This window comes from Tamandua tetradactyla, chromosome 12 (assembly GCF_023851605.1).
Source record: "Tamandua tetradactyla isolate mTamTet1 chromosome 12, mTamTet1.pri, whole genome shotgun sequence".
NCBI lineage: Eukaryota > Metazoa > Chordata > Mammalia > Pilosa > Myrmecophagidae > Tamandua > Tamandua tetradactyla.
This window is the reverse complement of record NC_135338.1, coordinates 76,281,372-76,290,890: the sequence shown is the minus strand read 5'-3', so window position 1 is coordinate 76,290,890 and position 9,519 is coordinate 76,281,372. Positions and strand designations below refer to the sequence as shown.

The following is a 9,519-nucleotide window of genomic DNA, read 5'->3' as shown; positions in this document are numbered from 1 at the left end:
ATTGCTCTTCCTTAACTTGCAAAGTCTGCAAACTATGGGAATTCCAGGACAAACATTAAAACATTGCTAGCATCTCTCTCTTCTTGGTTTACTATGGCTAGAGTGGATTTTTCTCATTCGGTAATAAAGAAATATACTAGAAAGATATCTATCCTGCATATGCTGAAATCCTCATTTCTAGAGATGCTGAAACTTTCATGTCTGCACTCAGATATTGATAGCTACTTTGAATTTGGGCTGCTAACATGTTACCTTCTTAAAGTGTGTCTTAGAGCATTTTATTCAGAAGTTGTAAGATAAATTTTCTGGTGAATAACAATTACTTTCTTCTTTTACGTTGGCAATAAGGAAAAAATTGCCTTGACATTTCCTCTCAGACTGTAGAGATGTATATGAATAAAACCGCAGAGTCTTCTCTGCCCATTGGCCAGCATCGCCTCCTACTAAATCAGAACAGTATTTAAGCCATAAGCAAAGCTGGACCTCAGTTATACATCATTGCTTGTCTCTTGCCACTCTTAGAAATAATAACCTATTGCAACAACCAAATCCAATCATGCTGCTTGTAATGTCATTTTTCTGGGTCTCTGAAGACTAGTTCCTCTCTTTTTAAGTCTTCTTATGATATGAAAACTCTTTCCAGCAAGAAAATATATTAATTGCTCTTCATTTTATAAGTGGAATTTCTCTCTGTGGACCAAATCCATTTCATAATATTCTGAAATAGATACAGTTTGTCTGTCAAGATCTGTTTTAATTAGTGTATGCTAATTGCAATAACAAATAGACCCCAGAATACACAAGGAATCAAACAATGGAAATCTGTTTTTTGCTTGTTTGTCATGCTGGGTGAAGGAATGGATTGGCTATGCAATATTTCCCCAAGTAGACATTCAGGAGGAGGCTGACGGTGACCTGCCTTCTTCCCTATGAGCCTTCAAGGTCATCTAGCAGGGCTTTCCTTTAGATCACCACAAAGAGGAGGGATCAGGCATTTTAGAAGGGGCACAATTCTCTCCCACTCACATTTCATCATCTACAACATACCCAAGGGACTCACCCAACAGCAAGGCAGGTCAGAAAGCCAGTTTCCAGAGATGGTATTACCATGTGGAGTGGGAACCAGAATTTTTGGTGCAAGGTTAGCAAGCTCTGCTACAGTATTCTCCTTTGGCCAACAGATTATTCAGGTTCACCTTGTTTTCCAAATGTAGAATAAACATACTCACCGCTGCTCTAGGCAGACAGCCTACGTGCCTATTCAGGAACTGCATCCAGCTCGATGTCCAGGATACTTGGGGATGCATAAGCCTATCTTTCCAGTCCGGTATGGCTCATTGTATCCAGGAATTTATGAACCACAAGAGGACTTCTTCCCTGCACACTCATCCAATATCTGATAAGCAAGTACAGAAAGGTTTCATTAAAAACCATTTCTGGAAAAGAGAAGAATGGAGTGGCTCTAATAATTCATGAAACCAGTATTCATAATATCCCACCTGGCAGACACTGTGTGGCACCTCTGCCCTGGTGCAGGAAGAAGCCCCTTGCACTGAGGGTGCCTTCTGAAGGTTCTTTCTGGCCCATGATCCTCCATAACCTCAAATGTAACTGGCATGCGAAGGAATCCAGATAGGAGTGCTACACACTGTGCAGTTTGCTCCCACTTAGTGGTGTCTACATTGAAATTATGTGAAACAGAAAGGTTGGTATAAAGACAATGCAGGCATACCTCATCTTATTGTACTTTGCAAATATTCCATTGTTTAAAAATTGAGTTTGTGGCAACCCTACACTGAGCAAATCCATCAGTGCCATTTTTCCAACAGCATGTGCTCACTTTGTATCTTTATGTCACACTTTAGTTAAGGTATGAACGTTATTTTTTTAGACATAATATTGCACATTTAATAGGCTACAGAACAGTATAAACACAATCTCAAACGCACTAAGAAATAAAAAATAGTCATTTGACTCACTTTATTGCGATGATCTGAAGATGAATTTATAAGAACTCCAAAGTATATTTATATCTTCAACTGATCATTTATGAAGTGCTGGTCACTCTGTTTGAGAAATCTTAATGTGCTTTTATTGCTCAATGTTTTCTACAGTCTTTTCATATTATATGGGATCTTGGAACAATTTTTTACCAAATTTCTGGATTCTCTTGCTTTCTCACATCTATTTCTGCTTTTGAACTAGGCAATATTTGATGAGCTCACCTCTTTCTTGTGATAACTGAATTAGTTTGCTATTGCTGTTTAGGAATGTTCTAGTTTGCTAGCTGCCGGAATGCAATATACCAGAATCAGAATGGCTTTTTAAAAGGGGAATTTAATAAGTTGCTAGTTTAAAGTTCTAAGGCCAAAAAAATGTCCAATTAAAACAAGTCTGTAGAAATGTCTGATCAAAGGTATCCAGGGAAAGATACCTTGGTTCAAGAAGGCCGATGAAGTTCAGGGTTTCTCTCTCAAGTGGAAGGGCACATGGCAAACACAGTCAGAATTTCTCTCTCTTCTGGAAAGGCACATGGTGAACATGGTGTCATCTGCTAGCTTATTCTCCTGGCTTCCCTGGGAGACATTTTCCTCCTTCATCTCCAAAGGTTGCTGGCTAGTGGGATCTCTGCTTCTCGTGGTTATGTCATTCTTCACTGGCTCTCTCTGAATCTGTTTCATTCTCCAAAATGTTTCCTCTTTTATATGACTCCAGAAACTTATCAAGACCAACCCAAATGGGTTCAGACATAACCTAATCCAGTTTAACAACCACTCTTGATTAAATCGCATCTCCAGGGAGATGATTCTGATTACAGTTTCAAACATACAGTATTGAATAGGGATTATTCTGCCTTATGAAATGGGATTTTGATTAAAACATGGCTTTTTCTAGGGTCCATACATCCTTTCAAGCCAGCACAAGGAACATTACCATAAAATCAATGGTTTCAAATGACACACATTTATCATTTCATGTAGTCTATGAGCCAGGATAGCATGGCTTAGATAGGCCCACTGTAAGGCTGCTATCAAGGTGGCAGGCAAGGCTGTGTTCTCATCAGCAAGTTCAACTGAGGAAGGATCCATTTCCAGTTGTGGTTATTTCTTGCCTTAAGTTCTTCATGGGCCATTTCAATAAAGCCTCAGTATTTTACTGACTATTGGTCAGAGGCTTCTCACAGTTACTTACCATATGGGGACTTTCCCACATGGCTACTCACTTCATCAAACCCAGTAAGGGAGAGAGTGTCCTAGCAAGACAAATATTACAACCTAATGTAATATAATCCTGGAAGTAATACCCTGTTGTTTTGCTGTGTTCTATGAGTCACAAGTCCCATCCACAAGTCACACATCCCATCCACATTCAATGGGAAGGGATTATACGACAGCTTGTGTACCAGGAGGTGGGTATAGTTGCAGATCACCCTTTATTGAAAAACTAGTATGTGTGAATATATACTCATATTTTTACATTTACAACAAAATTTGAGACAACTATTATTAACCTTAATTCTCACGTAAGGAAATTGCAGTTCAGATCTATCAGTAACCTGATAGTAAGTGGTGTAGCAAGGGTTCCAATACGCTATTGTCCAATTTAGTACATAGTTTAACACACTTAGGAGTTATATGTGTGTATGCATGTATGTAGGGAATATGTACAATGAACAAAGTGAAAGTGATTTGAAGAAAGTGAAGCTGAAGAGATCAGATGGAATTGGTTTGAAAAGAGATCGGATGTGATACTGAGGACTTATTCTGAAGTTGCTGTGAGAGTTGTTATAGTTGAAAGGACTGAGGACATTTACACCCCTAGATTAGAGTTAAGTGACTTAATTTTAAATTTCTGAGGCTGATCATAGAGCCAGATCATTTTTACTAATACCAGTGTATGAATCTGTAACTATCAACTTCAAGTTAAATCTGAGCATAATTTTTTAAACAAATTCTCTAAATTTTGGTTAGTTATTTTTTTACTTCAGAGTAAAATCACTGGCAATTTATAGTACTTGAGGTTGTATGGAAGATTATTTAACCAAAAGATTTCCCTCTTTTATTGAGCAAAACATCTTAAGTTGGATAGACTTATACTGTGTGTAAGATATATTCAAACTCTTGAAAGAAATTGACAACTGCAAATGGCCAAGTGTGCTGCCTCTACTTTGATTGAGTTACACTTTGAAATGATTGAGGACAAAAAGTAAGTCTTATTTATTTTAGCCACTCAGTCCCAAGGAAAATGCCCATACAGAGTAATTTTTCAATGCTAGTTTGTGAAATGAATGCACTAATGCAATTCATCCTCAATTCTAGGAAAAAATGAAGGTAGCCCTCAGTGGCTGACAGCTTGAGGCAGCAGGCAGAGAATTCTTTCTGTGTAGTTTGTGTAAGAAACCCATTTTTCCCTTCTGAAATTTGTTGAACCTGAAGGAGTTAATCAATTCAAATTCAGAAAGATATGTCCAATGTCATATCACAATGCCTTCTTTGAAGTCACATGATAATGGAATGTGATATGTGTGATTTAGAAGGATCTACAAATCCTTGGTGGGGGAGAGATTGACAGACCATGGCAGAGCCATGTTGGCTTCTTGGTAGAAAAGATTATTCCAAATAAAGGCCCCTGTCAGAGAGCGTGATGAGGACATTCTTTGGGAAGGAAACTAGTGAGAAGGTCATGAAGCATGATCTGATGCCATCTTCTAGCCCTTCCGAGAATGAAAAGAAACTCAGAATTAGAATGTCCTTAGTGTTTTCTTGCCATGTAGACCTTAGGTATATTACTGCATGGAATATTCCATAGTTCTTTATGTTTTTTTGTGGCTTTTTCATAGTCTTGAGCTTGCTTGAGTATTTAACCTCCTAAATCAACTTCTTGAAGATGGCTGCCACATTTTTCCACTGGTTGCTGGCTCATGCAGAAATGCTGTACCACACCACTTTGTTTCTAAGATTATGCCCATCTCACCCAGCCCTTCTGTAGAGATTGGGAAATGTCTGTGAATGTTACCTTATTTGTAGAAAGGGTCTTTGCATATGTGATTAAGTTAAAGATTTTGAGATAAGGCAATCATCCTGGATTATCAGGGTAGACCCTGAATCTAATAACAAGTGCCCACGTGTCATGGTTTAGACCCAGCTTTTTCAGGGTGTGGGACTAAGCAGCTCAGAGGCTAAAGAATACCTCAGGTGTGGAGTTAGAGATGAGTTTATTAGGACTTATGAACAGGAAAGAGTCTCTGGTGGTGGCAGTCTGAAGAAACACAAACAGCACCCTGCCATCAAGTGGGAATCAACAGAACCCATTACAGGGTCCTGAGACAAAGAATATGCATACAGTGGGGTCTCATGATTCAGTGTTTTGAGATTAGTATCAACATTAGTAATGTTGTTTATGACAGCATCGATATATCATAGGAAAACAGGGTAGATAATCACCAAAGAAGTTTCAGAAAGTTTGTTTAATGTATAACTAAGATTAGTGGCCTGCTTTCCTCTGCCAGTGAGGTTGTTTTTCTTCTGGCCTGTGCTCTGGTCACACAGGCTGCTATGTACTTAAGACTTCATTTTTTTCCTAAAGAAGGGGATCCCAACCCCTGGTTTGCCATAACCTAAGAGAGACAGAGGATGTTAGAGACAGATGGAAGAGGAGAGGGCACAAGAGTAGGAGATGATGTGAAGATGGAAGCAGAGATTGGAATGATGCAGCCGCAAGTCAAGGAATGCTTAGATGCACCAGAATCTACAAGAGGGAAGGAAGGACTCTCTCTTAGAGCTTTTGAAGAAGCACAGCCCTTCTGGCACCTTGATTTTGGACTTCTGGGCTCCACAACTGTGATAAGCGTACATCTTTTGTTGTTTCAATCACTAAGTTTGTGGCAATTTGTTATGGCAGCCACAGGAAATACACATTCCTGTGTATTAGTTAATACACATTCCTTATTGGCAGATAAAGAAATTGAGTTTTGGAGAACTCAGCAGCTGCCTGAAAAGGGCAGGGCCAGCATCTGGCCAAGGATTCACTCCTGATAGTTCCTCCATAGCCCTCTGATATTGGATTCTGTAATCCTGCCAGGGATTTACCCTCTTATAATTGGTTTCCTCTGCTCCTTTCCATCACACACCATCCAGTGGAGCTAAGCATCGAGTCTTATCAAGAAAGTGACTGTATGGGATGTTAGTATTTGCTGCACAACGCCAACAGAGGTAGTTTCTTGCAAGCACCTCGTATTTTCAATCTGTCAGTGTTCTAGTTTGCTAGCTGCCAAAATGCAACACACCAGAGATGGATTGGTTTTTAATAAAAGGGGATTTATTTCATTAGTTCTTCAGAGGAAAGGCAGCTAACTTTCATCTGAGGTTCTTTCTTACGTTTGAAGGCTCAGGGTAATCTCGCTGGCCTTCTCTCCAGGCCTCTGGGTTCCAACAACTTTCCCTGGGGTGATTCCTTTCTGCATCTCCAAAGGCCTGGACTGAGCTGTGAGTGCTGAGATGAGGTATGCCAAGCCGCTTGGGCTGTGCTACGTTGAGCTCTCTCATTTAAGCACCAGCCAGTTAACTCAAACGTCATTCATTGCAGCAGGCACACTGCTTAGCCGACTGCAGATGTAATCAGCAACAGATGAGATTCACGTATCATTGGCTCATGTCCACAGCAACAGAACTAAGTACCTTCACCCGGCCAAGTTGACAACTGAATCTAGCTACCTCAGTCAGTGACTGCTGTGGCAGTGATTGTGGTACACACTTCACAAGCTAGTGCAGTTCCCACAGTGCTAGCCAACCACCTATCTTATAAGAGCTTCTTTTAATAAGAATTAGGACTAAAGTACCAAAGTGCACTCATGCAGACACACACAGACACTGGTTAGGTCTGTTCTCACCTTTCTGAATTTTCCAGAGCAGCTAGACTCTTAATCTCTCATAATATTTTTCTATTCTGTTCTATTCTGGGACACATTATTTTTGGAACTGCCAAGACAAATAGAGACTAAATTGCAAATGCTCCTTATGGCTTAATTGGTTGCTTCATGCTTGACCTTTAAGGGAAACAAACAAGCAACAGAACAATGAACATCCTTACCATGTGTACCACAGTCTCCTTCACCCATGCCTTGTCAGCTTCCAGAACACTTTGAAAAAATGGGATGAAGATAAAACACACCATTTCCTGAGATGTTAGGTAATCCGCTGGGCTTTGTAATGATTAACAGATCAGTCCGTTTAATCAGCTACCCTTTGGAAATCAAAGGGAAGGATTTTTCTCGCTGGTCCTGAATGATATTTAAGGCCAAGTTCTGTGAGTTCCAGAGGAAAGAAGAAAGGTAAGAGTCAACCTTTCTGAAATGCAATGATGAACATCACAACACAGTCCAGGAACCATCGTGTGATGATCCCAGCCACAGTGCCTGAGCCTCGACCCTCACAGTTTCGCAGGGACCTTCCTCATCTGATGGTTCAAGTCAGTTCCTATCAGATGTGTAAAAAATTCTGCTTTTATATTTCTCTTGGTTTTTTTAGTGATGCTGAACACAGATTTTGTTTTCTCCTTGTTTTATCTTATCATTTTGAGTTTTGATCATTTACTCAGTTCTTCTCATTGGTATTTCTAACTTTTGAAAACCAAGTTCTTCTCTCTTCCCTGCACTGTGGAAAAACATATTTTTTTAGAAAGGGAAAATTTACTTTAACTAGAGTGCATTAAGAAATCTCTAAAAATAAAAAGAAACTAGAAAACATGACGTGCATAGAATAGTTGCTACTGGTGGAAAAACACCTCTTCTGGAAGATTAACAACAGACATCATTGGGTCACCACCCATTTTCTTTTCATCTGTGAAATTTGGGATAACAACCGTCTGCCTGAAACCATCATTGTCAAGATGAAAGGAGGCCATGCTTGAAATATCTTTTGCATGAGGACAACATTATGAGCTCTATAAACATTAGCTGGTGAAATAAAGGGGTCCAATTGGTGCAAATCCTGATTAAGTTTTAGCCTGTAGGCAAGGCCAGATGTAAGATAAGTGAGGTGTGTATAATAAATGGTGAAGAAATTTATTAAACATTGCCAAACAAATAGCTGAATAATACAGAATCAATGAGAATTTGACCAAGGGAAGGCAAAGAAAAAAATGATATTTTACTAAATTGAAGGACTTTTGGGAGTCAGAACAATACTTTTAAAAAGTGATTGGAATTTAAAATAAAATGGGGGCAGGAAAGCACAGGTGTTTGGATAAATAGGTTGTATTATGATTTTAGGACAAGAGTTGCAAATGAAGTCAGAAGACACTGCCTGCTGCGTGTGCTTGGGAGTGGGAGAGATATAGCTGGCAGATTGGTTGACATCTTGAGGGAAAGGTCAGATATAGGTGACATATTGACCAAGAGGAAGGGATCAGAAGGGATCAAAGGGGGGCAAAATGGTAGTGCAGTGACTTCGTGAAGATGTCTGGAGGGAACTCAGCTTTCTTAGCCAGTGGGACACGGGTCCACAGCTTGCTATTAAGAGCCATTGTGAAAAAAGATCTAACTCTGTCATTACCTCACTTGAAACAAGGCAAATTAGACGTACAGCCTCCAACACTGTTCCAAAACAGACTCCGAGGACTGTTTCATGCCTGTCTCAGATACAGCATCTTAAAGACCTCTAATGGTGAAGGAGGAGCTGGTGGAGAATTAAATAAAATGTTGCTCACATTCTCAAGTTTACTTTTCTCTTTATGATATCCCTGGCTGAAAGGCACCCTCCTGTGATATGTCAATATTTCAAAGGGACTTATGCCCATTTGGTAGTAAGTAATCTCTCTAGAATAGTTGCATCCTGTTTGGAGTTTTTCTAAGGTACCCAGAACCTGAAGAAACCCTTTTGCTACAGAAACAATCCAGGCAAGCCCACTGGAGAGCCAGTGATAAATGATAGCATTCTAACACTCAAAAGACGCTCCCAATGATTATTTATAAGCAATGACCACTGCTGGAGGATGAGAGACTACATGGAGCAGAGAGGCACTGTCCCTGCCAAGGCCATCTTAGGTGAGACAGCCACTAGCGGAAAGCCAAAAACACACACTCATACACACACACACGAGTGAGCTCAGACCAGATCAGCTAAGCCTGGTCCACATTAGCAGAAACACCCAACTGACCTATAGAATCATGAACAATAATGAATCGTGGTTATTTTAAGCTACTAGGTGTTGGTTACTTCAGGACAATACCTAGTTGGTAAATAGGAGACTTTCTTAGTTTCCTGCTGGCTATGACAAGCACCACACAATGGATTGACTTAGTAATAGGAATTTATTGGCTCATGGTTTCAGAGGCTGAAGGTTTGCTTCCTTCTGAGGTTGTATCATTGTGGCTGGCTGGCAGTCCTTGGGTTCTTTAACTTTTATGTCGCATGGTGATGTCTCCTTTTGCTTCTGGGTTCTGTGACTTCCAGCTTTTTGGCTCCGCCCCACTGCTTTCTCTTCATAAGATCTCTAGTGATTAATACCCATCCTTATTCA

The 9,519-nt window shown here is 40.0% G+C and overlaps 1 protein-coding gene across 5 annotated transcripts in view; it reads left to right on the top strand.

Moving 5' to 3' along the window:
• Window positions 1–9,519, top strand: part of GABRG3 (gamma-aminobutyric acid type A receptor subunit gamma3) — a 736,378-nt gene that overhangs the window by 106,775 nt on the left and 620,084 nt on the right. The window lies entirely within an intron of this gene.